The sequence below is a fragment of the Tursiops truncatus genome, chromosome 19 (assembly GCF_011762595.2).
Source record: "Tursiops truncatus isolate mTurTru1 chromosome 19, mTurTru1.mat.Y, whole genome shotgun sequence".
Lineage (NCBI taxonomy): Eukaryota > Metazoa > Chordata > Mammalia > Artiodactyla > Delphinidae > Tursiops > Tursiops truncatus.
The window spans coordinates 1,680,507-1,697,295 of NC_047052.1; the positions used below are offsets into that span (position 1 = coordinate 1,680,507).

The 16,789-nt window shown below is 50.2% G+C and overlaps 1 protein-coding gene across 4 annotated transcripts in view; it reads right to left on the reverse strand.

Annotated features, from left to right (window-relative positions):
- BANP (BTG3 associated nuclear protein) overlaps positions 1 to 6,707 on the reverse strand; it is a 116,731-nt gene extending 110,024 nt beyond the window's left edge. For all 4 annotated transcript variants that reach the window (XM_073796301.1, XM_073796296.1, XM_033846348.2 and 1 more), the window contains exon 1: positions 6,580 to 6,707. The gene's annotated coding sequence lies outside the window, so the exon portion shown is untranslated. The remainder of the gene's footprint in view (positions 1 to 6,579) is intronic.
- Between the last annotated feature and the right edge of the window lie 10,082 nt (positions 6,708 to 16,789).

Genomic DNA, 16,789 nt, shown 5'->3' on the forward strand with positions numbered 1-16,789 from the left:
TCGAACCCGTGTCCCCTGCATTGGCAGGCAGATTCTGACCAGGGAAGCCCTGAGTGTTTTATTAACAGCTACGCACAGAGGGAACCCCAGGCAGTACACGTTTGCTTTCGTCTTACTGCGCCCCTTCAGCTTTCTTTCTCCCAACACAGTAGGACTGCATTTTATACAAAGCTGAATTATGCAAATTTGTTATACAAATGTAAAATAACGTAATAAATATTAAACCATCGCTTCACAAAAAACGTGAAATTAGTTGAATCCTGCAAATCTGAAAAATCCACAAAATGTTTAATTTCAAAACTAGAAAGGCAGTTGGCTGCAAACTATTGTTTGCCCACTGACAGCTGCAGCAATTCTTCACTGGTAAACAGGATGCCCAGCATTCTTTGTCAGATTCAGTCAAAATCGTGGGTGGAGTGAATGACTTGGCGTCTCCAGGGAAGCTCCCAGCATAAAAGGCAGCTTAACGCAGCACTCTGCTCCTGAGACCCACCCCTGGCTCCAGCCCACCAGTTCACAGGACAGGTCCCGTCCTGCCATCCACCTGCCAACGCAAGTGCAGGGCCACTCTTGGTGGTGACAGCTGGAACCGCAGCCTGAGTCATCCCACCCCACCCAGGAAGATCCAGGTGCCCGGGGGCTGTCACCACACTCAAGGGACACAGTTCACACCAAGAAGGAAATGCCAGCAGCACACGCACCAAGTTTTCACTGCCAGCTTTATCCAAACCCATTGCTACTTTAGAAAGGTTTAACTTTGCTTCAAGTCATTTGATGACTTTCCACCTTGAAGAAAAAGGAAAAATCACTAGAGACCAGAAGCAGCATTCTTTGTAGCACAGAACGTAAATCTTTATTACAAAAGGTTTGTCAGTACAGGGCTCTGCCCAAAGCCACTCAGCGCAGTGCCGGCTTCCTGACACCACTCCGCCCGCCCCATCCCTACCTGGGCCCTTCCTGCCAACTCACTTTCTCCTTCAGAGCGTTACCTGCACTCATGTACTCTAAATGCTAACACAGGAGGACTTAGGGCAAGGAAAGGGTAGTCAGCTTCCACAGACCCTCCATCCCACCTATCTACCTTTTCAGTGATGTAATAAAACCTATTCTCATCTCTTCACCTTCTCTGGCCTTTTCTGGTGGATTTATTCTTCCATCACTTATGCATTGTCAGCAATCCGACCCTATGGGTCACCAGTCATCACCACCACCATCCCCCCTCCCCAGCACGAGGGTCCTTATAAAGACAAAGCAAATCTTACTGGCCACCCCCCCCACAGAGGCAGATGATCCAAAACATTTAATCAAATCAGACAGTTCTTGGCTATGGGTCGATGTGAAAGATGCAGAGAATTTAATTCAAAATAGGAATCAATTTCACATGACTTCCACAATGCTTCGGGTGTACTCTCAGCTAGTGGCTTAGGAAGTTAAGGTTTCCATCGTGTTTTCATTCAGGAATACCCACAGGTTTCAAGCAATGGCAGGCTCTGGGTGGTCATCCCAAGCTCAGCTTCCTCTCAGACTTAGTCTGCAGCATTATGATGAGGGCGTGCACTGGGGGGGGAGGGGTGACAAGGCGTCAAGAGCGATCCCCCTGCTCCCTGCCCTCTAGAACTGAAGAGGGCCCCCTCTCTTCCCAGGAGGCAGGCCGGGCACAGCCCCGGATAGTGGACAGACAGAGTCAAAGGCAAGGCAGATGGCATAAAATGAGATCATTAGCTAAAGCTCTCGCTTTTAACTGGTTTCACAACCTACACAAAACCTAAGGGTTAAGTATTTTTAAAACTACTCTGAAAGGGAGGGATGATGCTAGGATTCTACTCTTCTGTGGACTTAGATGAGCTCCAGGTACGATCCTGGAACAACAAAACCAGTGTAACTTTTTAAGAGCAAATTTCAACCATGTGATGCCGCCCCCCAACCCCCCCAGCGGCTCTCAAATTTGCCAAAAATAAACATTTCAGAATAGTTCAGGGCAATTCCAGTGAACAATTCCAGTGAACAATTCATTATGCAATTGTTTTTATGACCATCATATATGTGAAGTCAGAGAACACAGTAACGACCTTTATTTCCCTCTCCTAAAGGGAGAACTTTTTACAGCTTTTTCTAAGACATTCTCGTTGAGAACTTTAATACGTATTTTCCCCCAGAAGTCTTTTCTTCAAAATGAGAAAATGCTTATTTTTTCCAGATTTAAATAGCTAAAGTGGTAAAGTTAAATGGACATTTTAAAGTCAGTCGCCATTGTCATGTAATATGTATACTTAACTGTACAGCTAAAGTTTTCAGAATTTATAGCGTAGATGAAGGTCATAAGGAAAAACTAAGGCTCGTAAGCTGTAAGTGGTGTTACCAATAAGCCATTTAGGCAAGCTCACTAGACCCTGTGCCAGGGACACCCATTTACCAATCCACCAAACAAGGCTTGTGGTTCTTTATCTTTTCTCCTTGACAACCATCTAACACAGGAAGTATTTCTTCAGCAAAGTGCATATGCTACACCTGGAAGTCCTTTAAAGTGCAAATTCTGAACCTTTCCCTATCTTTCAACACCTGGGGTACTTCTGCGGTGCACTAGTCCAGATTTTGGCACATGTGCCTCAACTTGGGTTTCGTCATGGTTAGACTTTGGGTATGCATTTCTGTCTCAGTGCATATCAAGAAACATGATATCATTATGTCTTATTACTGGTGATGCTGAGATGCTATCTGCCAGGTTTTTCCACTGTGAAGTTACTACTTTTCGCTTGTAATTTATAAACATCTTGGGAGAGATACTTTGGGGCTGTGTAAATATCACAGATTGGAAGAGACTTAAGGAGACGTGACAACTAAATGCAGAGAGGGATCCCGGATTAGCTCCTGAAACAGAAAAAAGACATTAGTGGAAAGCTGATGAAGTTCAGCAAAGTCTGCAGTTCAATTAACAGTACTGTGACGATGTTAATTTTCTGATTTTTATAAGAATATTTGATAATCTAAGATGTCAGCATTAAAGGAAGTGGGTGACGGGCATAGGGAAGCTCTCTAAACTATTTTTGCAATTTTTTCTGTAAGTCTAAAGTTCCTTCAAAAGGAAAAGTTTACTGGGACCTCCCTGGTGGAGCAGTGGTTAAGAATCCACCTGCCAATGCAGGGGACACAGGTTCGATCCCTGGTACGGGAAAATCCCACATGCCACAGAGCAACTAAGCCCATGCGCCACAACTACTGAGCCCGTGCGCCACAACTACTGAGCCTGCACACCACAACTACTGAAGCCCGTGCGCTTAGAGCCCGTGATCTGCCACAAGAGAAGCCACCACAATAAGAAGCCCGCGCACTGCAACGAAGAGCAGCCCCCGCTAACCGCAACTAGAGAAAGCCCACGCAGCAACGAAGACCCAACGCAGCCAAAAATAAACAAATAAAAAATAAAAAAATTTTTTTAAAAAGGAAAAGTTTACAAAGCTCCAGATTCTGATTCCGTATGTTGGACAGGGCCTGAGAGTCTGCTTTTCTCTCAAAAGCCCAGTGATGGTTATGCTGTGGTCCTTGCTGTGGAGCACTCCACTAGCAAGGCCCTGGAAAACACAACTGATGTATTTCACTACTCACAACTTTCAGAGGACAATCAAGTAAATGCATCAAGATTACACTTTGAGCACTGTAATCACTGCTTACCTAGAGGCAATCCTTAAACTTCGGCCCAGTGACACAGAGAGAAGCTCACTGCAGAGTCTAAAATCACAATCTTTGCTCTAACGCTGTCTGTGCTTGGCCTTCCCCAGACGAGCCTGGCACCCTGCAAGGCTGCGGAGCCAGAACGGCCAGCAGGAACGCACACCACCCGCCCACAACTGCAATGCAGCGGCGGCCATGGGGACCGTGATCCGGCCATCCATCCCACTGCTGGTGGGCAACCATCACCAAGGCCACTGGGAGGCAGGAGAGCAGAGCAATGAGAACAGACCCTGGACTACCTACTCACAGAAAGCGACTGGCCCCACAGGTGAGCTCTGCTCATCCCATTAAAATGACTTTTAATATCGTATAATAAACCCACAAGAACGAATATAAGACAACAGGCAAGAGATTTGGCAAATTTCTGGCAGACCAAGAGGATTTAATGGGGGGAAAAGGAAATAGCAATCTGGAGCACACAGGAGTGGATACAACCAAAGGAGGGCTCTAAGCCTGTGGATGGCGAGGACCCCATACCCAGGATCCTCGGTCGAGGGCGAGGGCTGTGGCTGCCCACAGAAGTCAGATCCCTATACAGAAGAGCTGCACCACGGCCCTCCCTACACCAGATGGAGCAGCCCCAAATCAAAGGGGTCTTCCTTATGCTGAAAGGCCCATAGAACACCTGTCTTCTGGCATTTGAGGTCCCAGCACAATAAATAGTTCCCAAACACCTGAAGGGAAACCCGCACATTTTCAAAATCAGCCCCACAGGGGACTTCCCTGGCGTTCCAGTGCTTAGGACCCCACGCTTTTACTACAGTGGGCCCGGGGTTCAGTTCCTGGTTGGGGAGCTAAGATCCCTCAGGCCACGCAAATGTGGCCAAAAAAAAAAGAAAAAAATTCAGCCCCACAGACTCAGATTTCTCTGCCTGCTTCCTCCTGCCTTAGACAAGAATAATTACCAATACTTGAAGAGTACTTGCCGAACAAAGTAAGAAGCCAATCTTTTTAAAAAGAAGAAAACAACAAGTGACACTAGACGAAACAAGAAATCAGAGAACAAGAGAACTGAACAAATCCTTAATAGTATATCCTCAAAGCCAAGGACATAATGCATTCACCAGACAATACATTATTATGAAAAAAGAACAAGTCAGTCCTCAGAAATTAAAACTCTGTAGAAATAAAAAAATTTTAAATAGGACTGGAAGATAAATGGAAGCCCTATCCCAGAAACAAGAATAAAACGACACAGGAAGAGGATAAAGACGGGAGATTCAGAGAGTTAATCCAAGATGTCCATCATCAAACTAACAGCAACTCCTAACACAGAAGAGTAAAAGCAGACCAGACGAAATTCTCAAATGATACAAGAGCATTTCCAATTCCAGAGCCGAAGGACACGTCCCCAAAGTCAAAGAGCACTCATGGTGGGACTCGACACTTTCGGGGCCTTCTAGAAATGGCTGAACACCAATGAGGATCCTCACGAGTTACCCAAAAGGAATAAGGCTCCTTGGCAGAAAGTTTTCATTGAAATAAAGCAAGCCAAGATTAAAACGTGAGACCTGAACAAACGCAGATGTATAGTAAAAGAAAACATCGGGATGATACCTGGGCTGGTCTAAAGAGTAATCAGTCCACACGAGAAAAAGGTTGGAGAGATCCAACACCATCCTTGAGAATTTAAAACGAGGTAAAGAATCAATGGGAACAGAAAGTGCGAAGAAAAAGAAAGGCCATCACGAACAATAGGAAAAAAAAAAGGCTGTAGAGAGGGGAAATGTATTAGCTGGCTGTGAAGCAATATCTGCTCGACAGGGATAGAAGAGGTGAGATAAGATACGAAAAGCTAACTCATCCTGTCATAACAGCAAGTCAAGAACGTATAAAACCAATACAATGCCAGCTTATTATTTAGAGCTATGGAGAATTTCAAGAAACAACAAAAAGATATCAAAGAATTTGAGGAGCGGAACTGAGAAGTGGGGCAGGGGGCTTTGCTTCTCATGTTAAGTTTTCCACGGACATTTTATTGGGTACAATGCTTTATTAAGATATCAAGTATGTGTGCAGCTCTTTAAGAACATGGACTTGAGACAGATCGCGTTCAAACCTGGCTGTGTGTCCCGGACAAGTCCCTCACCCTCCGTGAGCCTCAGTCACCTCCCTGCCCACCTGCCTGGACCGCTGTGCTGAGAAACGCTGCAAACGCTCGGCGGGCCCGGCCGCAGCACAGGACCCGCACATGACAGCCGTTTGCTACAAATTAACGCCAGTGGTGACAGAAGCCCACGTCCCAAGAACACACGCTTATTTTAACTGCCAGACAAAGGAGAACTGGAGCTGAATCCACGGAGTTAACGTTACAGGCGGTTCAGGCGTTCCGAGCACCGACTAGTGGTCCCCACGGACGTCCCCCTCACTCGGGCCCGCCCCGGGTGAACCTGCCGCCTCCCGCACTTCCGCTCCGCAGCCGCGGTCCCCGCGCCCGCAGCCTCCGGCTTCCCGGGGCCTCTCGGAGGGGCTGCACCGCAGCAGCAGCGCGACCCCGCCCCGCCCGCCCCGCGGCCGGACGCCGCTCGTGAGGGGCAGGTCCCGGACGAGAGGCCCGCGCCGGCCGCCGGCACCGCGCCGGCGGGGGCGGTGGGGCGGGGGGAGGGGCGGCCGGAGCCGGGCGCTGAGGTGCGGCGGACCGGCGGCTGACAGGGCTGACGCGGGGGCGCGCAGAGCGGCGGGCCGTTGCGGCCGGTCCCCGCGTCGGGGGGGCGGGGGCGGCGGCGCGGGCGCGGCGGCCGGAGGAGGGCGCAGGGAGGAGGGAGGAGGGGAGATCTCGCTCTCGCTCTCGCTCTCGCCCCGCGGGAAGGGGGAGGCGGAGACGCGACCGGCTGCGGGAGCTGCAATTACCGTGTGGGCTGCGGAATTCTCGTGGTGTTTGTCGAGGAGATGCGATAATGGCGTCCGTCCTCGCGAGAGAAGCCGCCGCTCTGCGCAGGCGCTGCGAGTCCCTCCCTGCGGCCCTCTGCTTTGCACCGTCTGCGCAGGCTCCCTGGGCGGGCGCGCCGGCCGGGGGGCGGGGCGTAGGGGAGGGGCCTGCCGCTCGGGGCCTGTCGCGCGCCCTTCGCTGGCGCTGGTGACCGCCGGGCATGCGCACGCGTCGTGCTCCCGCGCCACAGTTTAGGCCCCTAGGCTTCTTTCTTCCCCGTCGCGCGCTCGGGCTCCTCGCTAGCCCCTGAGAAGTCGCATCGCTGGACCGTTGGAGGAATTTGCATTTTCTTTGAGGCCTAATGAATAGGAATTAGCTCCCCGACGACTACATATCCCGGAGGGCCCTGCGCGAGCTTCGAGCAATGCATTCTGGGACTCGTGGTTCCTGCGTCTGCGCCAAGCCTGCCGGTACTTGTGGTCCCTCCGCCCTCCGGTCGCCCGACTGCGCCCGCGCATGGAATGGTGGGACTTGTAGTTCAGATGCCGCGGTCGGCTGCTCCCGGCGAGGCTCTAGCTACTGCTCTGGCCGTGTTCCCCCGAGTAACAGCGGGTGTTCAGGGGACCCTAGGGCCGTCACAGGCTCGAGGGCACACTCCTGGAAAAATATATATTAATTACATGTGATGTATATTTTATATGTAACTGATGTTAGTTATGTATCGTGTATAATATAGGGACTGTTACATATGAAAAACGTAGTATGAATTTGGCTGTATTTATAGAGCATAAAAGTGCGTTTGTGGGTACTCGTAGGAAAAAAATTCCCAAACTATAGGCAGTTCCCAGAAATGTTATTCCTGCTTACTGGTATTGCTGGGATTACCACTGCTTTTTCATTTTTCTTCTCGCCTCTGTTTTCTGAGTTGTTTACAACGAGCTAAAATTCCTTTGATCCTCCAAACAAGAAACGGTGGAGCTATTTTCATTCGGAAAGGAAAACGCTGTACCGTTAGTTTCCTGCCCACTTCTCTTTCGCCAATAATAAAACCGTACTCAGGGCAGTAACCAGCTGTGCGGCCTTGGGCAACCTTGTTGCGTTAGGGGCTCTTCAAGAAATAGCCCTCGGGGGTCTCCTGAGACTGGTCACTGGATTCCTCTGCAGGAAAAGTGCCCTAAAGAAATTCCAAAGAACCACAGCAGCTCAGCGCTTGGAAGATCCTGATAATGAAATGAGATCTGTCCTGTTCAGAGGTGAGGAACAGTCCAGAGAGATTGGAAACATTGCTCAGCAAGGTTACATAGCTGGAAAGAGATGAAAGCGGGGTCTAGAAGCCAAAGCACCTGGGTCTGGAGTCCAGAGTCCGTTTGCAGTGGGAAAAGGGTTTCTGAAGCCAACCGCAAAAGTCCCGGGAGAGCCGTGCTTTCTGTCCCCACTTCTGTCTCAATTACAACCAGTCTGAACACATAACTCTAAAATTCTTGACAAGGATTCATGAATATCTGACGAGAAAGCAGATGAACGTAGGGTGATGGTTTTCATACTATTTCAGAACATCACCAAGTCCTCATCTGCAGCTCCCTTCCAGGCATGGCTTTGCCTGCTCCTTCCTTTCCAGGCCACTGCTAAGTCATCGGACGTCATTTTTAAGCTGATCAAAATGACAATTGTGCTTAGGCTGGAGTGCTTGACTTTTCTTTTCTGTTTCTGATGTTTCACGTTTATATACTTTTCACTTTGCTGCCCAGGAAGCTCGAATAGACGAAGGTGTGCAGTATTGACAGCTGATTAACCATGGTTTAAAAGAAATTAAATAGCTAGAAATCAGCGAAGACAACTGCCTACCAATGAAAGTTGACTTCCCTACCACAGGGGACTCTTCTCCTTGCCATCAATCCTTACAAGAATCCAATCCAGGGAATTCCCCGGTGGTCCAGTGGTTAGGACTCCACACTTTCACTGCTGAGGGCCAGGGTTCAATCCCTGGTTGGGGAGCTAAGATCCCACGAGCCACACAGCGCAGCCAAAAATATATATATATAAAGAATCCAATCCAAGTTCCTGGAGTTAACTAGGCTGAAGTCTCATCACTGGGGGCTTTATGGAAAGACAGGGAGGTGCACCCTGGCCTGGATGACACCAGACATGGGGGACCACGTGGATGTGCGTGCAGCAGGCGTTTGCAAAGATCTCAAAGGCCGCTTCTTCAAAACCGCGCAGGGCCCACTTCAGGCACACCCCGGAATCCTTAGAGGGTCCTGTTCCTGAAGATGCACCCAGCATGGAGAAGAGTGAGTTATTTGTGAAGCCCTCAGTTGCCCAGGAAAAGCCTAGAAAACAGTATAACTCCATAGAGCAGGGCTGTGAGAGCAGGCCTGACGTGGGCTTGGAGTCCAAGCTCCCTGTGGCAAGTTGGCCGTCTCCTCTGGGAACTGGCGTTTCAGACTCAGAGCTCGTGAGGCTATTGGGAGGATTCGATGAAGCAGAGTTTGTAAAGGATTTAGCGGAGGGTCTAACTCAGGAAATGATCATATTACCGTGTGTTGAATTACCTTGCCTTGGCCAGGCACATCTTATAATCCCTTCTCATTGTGAAGAACATGAATTTCAGAGAGGTTAAGCGACGCGCCCAGGGTCACACAGCCATGCAGTGCTGGAGCTTTGAGGAGGAGGGTCGTGAGCTACGGCGGGAAAGGTACTTAGCATGTGGGATATGCGGGTCCTTTTTGGCCAGGGGACAAGTTTTGTTTCCATCCTAAAATAACAGGAAGCCTTTACAAGGTGTGGGGCAAGGGTGGATATGATGAGATTTGCATTTTCAAAATTCACTCTGGCGGGAGTGTTGGAAAATGAGTTGGGGTGGGGAGGAGGGGTCCTGAGTGGACTTGGGGAGAGCAGTTGAGGCTGTGGTAGGGGTTCAGGCAAGAGACGGCGGAGGCCTGAACCAGGGTGGTCACAGTGGAGACGGAGAGGCGGGGGAACCGAATCAGGAGATTCCGAGGGGTGACGTCAACGGGACAGGAGCACGAATCCGACCCTGGGGCAGGGGTGAGGGAGGGGGGCCTCTGGATGCCTCCTGGGCCTGCAGATGTGCGACTGGGTGGACGGATATGCTATTCCCTGAGCCTGCACTGAACAGTGTCTCTTTGTGCCCCGTCCACCCAGGGGACCTCCCATGTAGTTCCTCCCCCATCCCAGACACCTGGAAGAGACCTGGTTTGGGGGTGAACCGGAGTCCTGGGGACAGAGCTCAGAGGGTGATTCAGGGGGAGTGGGAGAGAGCAGCAGCCTGCAGCCCCACCGCTGCTGGCGGGGATTCCACCCAGGCCAGGACAGACCACTGCCACACGTTCCGGGCCGCCGAGAAATGTAAGGAAGTACCATCAGTAGAGGTTCCCTTAATGTAGAATTAACCATTAACCATTGTGAGGTGTGCAATTCAGTGGCACCAGGTGCATTCACGACGTTGTGCAACCGACACTACCTTGCTCCCGAACCTTTCCATCACCCTTTACCCGTCGTTCCCCTTCCTTCCTCCCCCCTCCCCCCAGCTCCTGGCAACCGTCCGTCTGCATATGTGCCTGTTCCGGACATTTCGTATCAATGGCATCACACGATATGTGGCCTTTTGTGACTGGCTTCCTCCCCGTAGCGTGATGTTTTCAAGGTTTATCCATGTCGTAGTGTGTGTCAGCATTTTGCTCCTTTTTTTTTTTTAGTAAACTTTATTTTTTAGAGAAGTTTTCAGTTCACAGCAAAATTGAGCAAAAAAGTATAGATTTCCCACATACCCTGTGGCACCTCTCCAACTGACCCCGCATCAGCATCACCTCTCGACCCAGAGTGGCACATGTGTCACAGTCGATGACCCTGCACGGACACGCCACCATCACCCCGGTCCAAAGTCTACATTAGGACTCGCTCTTGGTATTGAACGTTCTATGGGTTTGGACACATGACGTGTATCCACCTTTATAGTCTCCTGCAGAGTAGTTTCACTGCCCTGTAAATCCTGTGCTCCACCTGTCTACCCCTCCCTCCCCCCAACCCCTGGCCACCCCTGATCTTTTCACTGTCTCCACAGTTTACCTTTCCTAGAATGTCACAGACTTGGAATCATGCAGTCTGCAGCCTTTTCAGATTGGCTTCTGTCACTTAGTCACATGCATTTACGATTCCTCCGTGTCTTCTCATGGCTCAACGGATCATTTCTTTTAAACACTGAATAATAGTCCACTGCCTGGATGTCTCACAGTTTATTCATCCCTTCACCTACTGAAGGACATCTTGGTTGCTTCCGAGTTCCCGCAGTTACGAATAAAGCTGCTATAAACATCCATGTGCGGGTTTGTATGTGGACATAAGTTTTCAGCCCCTTTGAGTAAACACCAAGGGGCCCAATTGCTAGCTCACATGATAAGAGGATGGTTAGTTTTGTGAGAAACTGCCCAACCGTCTTCCAAAGTGGCTGCTCCACCGCATTCTGACCGGCAATGAATGAGAGTTCCTGCGTCCTCACGCCCTCGCCAGAGTTTGGTGTTGTCAGTTTCTGGATTTGCGCCATTTCTAATAGGCGTGTAGTGGTATCTCATTGTTGTCTCATTGTTCCCTGGTGACATAGGACGTGGGGCATCTCTGCAGATGCTTGTTTGCCATCTGTCTATCTTCTTTGGTGAGGGGTCTGTTCAGGTCTTTGGCCCACTTTTTAATCATGTGGTTTGCTTCCTTAGTGTTGAGTTTAAGGGTTCTTTGTATATTTTGGATAACAGTTCTTTATCCGGTGCATCTTTTGCAAATAGTTTCTCCTTCTGTGACTTGTCTTCTCCTTTTCTCGACAGTGTATTTCACAGAGTAAAAGTTTTAAATTTTATTGAAGTCTAGTTTATCGTTATTTCTTTCACGGATCATGTCTTTGATGTTGTGTCTAGAAAGTCATTGGCAAGCCAGAGGTCATGTAGGTTTTCTCCTGTGTTGTCTTCTAGGAATTTTACAGTTTTGAATTTGCGTTTAGGTCTGTGGTCCATTTTGAGTTAATTTTTATGACAGGTATAAGGTCTGTGTCTAGACTGACTTTTTTGCATGTAGACCTCCAGTTGCTCCATGACCATTTGAGCACTGCCTCTGCCACTTCCTAGCAAGGGGACTTAGTCATGTCACTGCTCTCAGCTTTGGTTACGTCGTCTGTAAGATGGAAACTAAGGTAGGACCCTTTGGAATACAGAAAAAAAAAAATTCAATGAACTTAATAAAAGGAACTTACTGATTCACGTAAGTGAAAAGTTTGGAAGTGGACTTCAGGGGACAGGAACAGGAATTGCTTGGCTGAAACAATGTCATTTTCTCTGCATGTGTCTGTCTCTGTCTCTTTCTGTCTCTGTCTCTCCCTCCCCACCCTTCCCATCTCTGGGCTCAATTTTCTCTCCATTCTTGGGCAGGATCTCAAAAAGTGTTCCCAGCAACTGCAAACAGTGCATATGTGAGCAGTTTCATAATCCCCAGGGAGAGTCAGTGCTTCTCTCCCCATAATCGCAGCAGTTCCCAGGACTAACACTGACTGGCCAGTTCAGGTTCCCTGTGAACCACTTTCCCTCCAATTGGCCAAACCTCAGGTACATGGCGGGGTGGGGTGGGGGCTGCTGGCTGGTTGGGGAGAGGGAGTGTCCCAGGGAAAACCCAGGTGCTGTTACCAAAGGAGAGGGACCAGGCGTGGGGCAGACATCACAGCATTTGCCCCAACACAGGTCTCCCTGGGCTCTTGTGACCCGGAGGAGTAGCCGAGCGTGAGCTGTGACGTTGACACCAGCATCCGTCCAGCGGAGTGGAGGCTCTTTTCTCCCAGCAGCTGTTGAGCACACTTTCCGGAAGAAGAGGCTGAGTGCGTCTCAAGGGAGGAGGAACCGATTCCCTTGGGCTCCCAGGCAGCCCTGATTCATTGCTTTTCATTTGTCCCAGGCCGCAGTGCAGTGAAGCCAGGCAGGTGATGACCGGGGCAGCACTGCTAGGTTAACGTCCATGTAAAGACAAAATTTCGGCTACAAAGCATCCCCTCAGGCTCTTCAAATCGGGAATCAGCAGATCTATAAAATCAATAAAAGTGTCTGCCGAAAATCATGGTATAAAAAATCCAGTGGAGAAGCCGAAGAAATTACTGTGAATAACACATGCAGAAACTTCCGTGAGTTTTCAAGATTTTTGCCCAATGTGAGTTTTTCTTTCTTTCTTTCTTTCCTTCTTTCTTTCTTTTTTTTAACTAGAATATAATTTTTTATGAATAGCGCATGTATCTTTTGGGATCTTAAAGTACTTTGGAGAGCATTTGGTTGCATTTAAGAGTGAATCTGAATTTCTATCATATAAGAATAAAGCACTGAGAGTTCCCTGGTGGTCCAGTTAAGACTCCGCACTCCCACTATAGGGGGCGCGGGTTCCATCGATCCCTGGTCGGGGGGCTAAGATCCCTCATGCTGTGTGGCACAGCCAAAAAGAAAATAGAAAGCAAAAAAAGAAGAAGAAAGCGTTATTTGAAAAGAGTAATGCCAAGAAATGTGAAGGGTCTTATAGAAAGGGGGGCTCCAAACTTTTCGGTCACACACTCATTTCAGCAAAAAGATTTTGAGTCTGCCCCTCCAATGCATGTGTATTTATGTATGAATTAGATCCGTGTATCAGATAGTAATGTACTGTGTACTCTATGAAACATATGAAAAATAGGAATTATAAAAGGTGAGAGAGGAAATAAAAATAGAAATTCCAGTCTTTTCCTCCTGCCCTTTCACGACGTGATTGGGGAGGTCTAGCAAGTCCAAAATCTGATGGGGTGGGTCAGCGAGCTGGACACCCAGGAGAGTGGTTTGGGGCCCAAAGGCAGAATGCCTGCTTTTCCAGCGGGAATCAGTCTTTGTTCTGTTAAAGCTTTCAACTGATTGGCCGAGGACCACCCATTACGGCAGGTAATCTACTTTACTCCAAGTCCACTGATTTCCGTGTTAATCACACCCAAAATAACCCACCTATCCTGGAACATCCAGAAAAACATTCAACCCAGTATCTGGGCACCACGGCTTGGCCAAATTGACACAAAATTCACCATCACAAATCCACAGGAGGAGCTTGCAATCCCCGAAGAGAATTGCAGGTCACGGGAAGCTCACTAATTACTGCGTGTTTTATGGGCAAAAGGAGATAGTCGAAAATTAGAAGATGTTGAGCTGAATAAAATGAGGCTCTGCGGCTCACAACGTAAGGTGGGCGGGTGAGCAGGACTCAGCACAGTCTTTTGGGCGGGCAGCATCGCGTGGATCGGCAGTGTCCGTGCATTTCTCCTCTGACCCACAGACATCAGACCTAGGAATTCCATTCAGAGATGTTCAGTGCAGTGTTATTTATAAGACAAAAAAAAGTCCATCTGTAGGGAGAGTGATTTGATAAATTATGGTATATCTTGTTGCGGCCTCTCCCGTTGCGGAGCACAGGCTCCGGACGCACAGGCTCAGCGGCCATGGCTCACGGGCCCAGCCGCTCCGCGGCATGTGGGATCCTCCCAGACCGGGGCACGAACCCGCGTCCCCTGCATCGGCAGGCGGACTCTCAACCACTGTGCCACCAGGGAAGCCCTTATATGTTTTTTTAATGGCAGAGAGTTCAGCTCCTACTGTAACAGCAATTGAATTGACGTCTGAGCCAGCCTTGAGGATGTCTGGGACAAGCTGGGTTGGTGGTACTTTGTAAGTGAAGCAGGGCCCTGCCATGTGGCTGCAGGGAGCAGGGAGACCCCAGACCCACAGAGACAGCCAGTGAGGTGGTCTCCCTAAAGTAGGGAAGCTGAAGGCAGCAGGGCAGCCCGCCCACAGTGCTGAGGACACGCCCCTAAGAGCCAAGGGGGTCCTCGGGGTGTCAGCTGATAGACTTGTGATGCCAGGACCTGCTCCTTCAGGGCTCAGCCAGCGCCTGCAACTTGGCGCTCGGCAGCGGATAATGGAAGTGGTACCATCTAAGCGCTTTCTTTGCATCAGTTCATTACAACTGATAATGAACACGACAACATAACAGAGTACGTGCTGGTATTTCCCCACTTTACAGATGAGGAAACCGAGGCAAAAGTCAATGAATGAAAGAAAGAAAGAAAGAATGAATGAAGCTACCCAAGGGCTGGTACATTTCTAAAATGACTCCATGGGAAGAAAAGCGTATATATTCCAGAGTTGGTTTTTTTTTTTTTTTTTGCGGTGCGCGGGTCTCTCATTGTCGTGGCCTCTCCCGTTGCGGAGCACAGGCTCCGGACGTGCAGGCTCACGGCCATGGCTCACGGGCCCAGCCGCTCCACGGCATGTAGGATCTTCCCGGACCGGGGCACGAACCTGTGTCCCCTGCATCGGCAGGCGGACTCTCAACCACTGCGCCACCAGGGAAGCCCCACAGTTGGTTTTTGTGGCTTGCAACCCAGGCAAGCAAACTCACAGGCCCGTCAGAGAATTGGATGGAAGCTGCAGACCAAACTGTGCATCCCATCAGCGGGATTCTCGGGCCCTCGCGAGCCCACAAGTAGACTCAGTGTTCAGGGCCCCTGTCCTGTGGGGTTTCCAGATCTAAGAATCCAGGATTCCAGGATCAATGATGCTATCCCGACTCCCTTGATGCTTATACTTTCAACCTCCCCGCCCCCAAATGTACACACCTTTCCATCCGAACACTGATGTCTCCATTTCCCAGGTAGGAAGTCTCTGGGGGAATAAACTGCTGTAGAGTCCAGAGCAGGTGTTTTGTTTTCTGGCGTCTGCAGTACAAGCTGTGTAGCTGAGGTGACCATCTAATTGATTGTCCAGATGTGGCTAGTTTGCGCACGAAAAGGGCACATTCATATTTCTGCTGAGGCAGGAGGCAAAGCCTAGGAGTATCCCGGGCCAACCAGGACGCGCTACTTTGGGCAGAACGAATTCCTATCAGGTGGTGTCTGTTTTGTGGAGAGGTGACGGGCTGCTTCCCAGGAGCCCTGGGCAGAAGGGCCACTTGCTCCCCTGTAGGTACACGCAGTGTGGCTCCGTGCCTGGCCTTGAGTGCCCCAAGGCTGGAGGGCTGCGCAGCCCTGAGCCAGGGTCACGCGCAAGATCAAGGACTTCGCTCTGGTCTCTTTGTTCCTGTCTGCTCCCTGGCCTGGCGGCAAGCTCTCTGCAAGTTCCCCTCACTCCCTGGTACCCTCACTCCGCTGTTTACCGGGTCAAAGCACAGTGACCCGAGGGACTGGCCACAGCGAGCGCCCTTGTCCCGGTGCACCCACCCCGAAGCCAAACCCCGTGGCATCCAAGAAGCCGGGTTGAAGTTTAACCATCAGGGCTTTGGATGAGTTTTTACAGAAGAGGTGTGTCCACCCCACTCCTCGGCCGTCTAGATTGAAGTGAGGGCAGTCAGTGAGGACAACCTCCCTCCGGTTATCGGGTCCCCGGGGAACAGAAACAAGATGCTCAGGCTCCTGGGGTCAGGCAGGGGTCATCCGAAAGCCTCGGGTCTCTCCGTCCTGGTCAAGCAGATGTGCGGGACCCTCCGCAATCACCCGCTGACGCTGGAGCGATGGTGCTCTCAGGGCGCCTGCGTACAGACAAAGAGGAATGATGCTTGTAAGTAGAGCTTCCAGATGCAATTTGCTGTTTGTCTCATTTTATGGTGTATTTCAAAACGGGAGACGGTCTGGAGCCGGACAGCTTGGCTTCAGATTTCCACATTGTCTTTCCCATGGGAGACGTGGGCCAGTCCTTAAGCTCAGATTCCCAGGGCCATCAGGAAGGCGAGATGCTCGGAGCAAGGCAGGTAGCAAGGGCCCCCCCAAGACGAGCTGTTATTACAGCCCCCACGGAACAAGCCACGCTGCCAGTCATTAGGGCTCCAAACACCAGCAGAGAACATCTCAGCAAACACGGTAACTAGGTCGGCAGCCAGCTCGGTCCAGAGACTGCCCTGTGTCAGCCTTGTCCCGGTGGCGGTGTCCTTGGTGCTCTGTGCCCTTGGACTCATCCCTCCCTCTCTCTGGGCCTCAGATTCTTCCTCTGTCAGATACAGGGGCTGCATGGACAACTAAGTTCACCTCTGACGTCAGTATTCCACACTTTCCAGGTTTCGGTGGTTGGAAGAGCCTGGGCTTCGGAGTCAGTCTCCGGGGGTGTGTGCACTGGTGACTTTTGTCAGAGGTGAGAGCTGGTG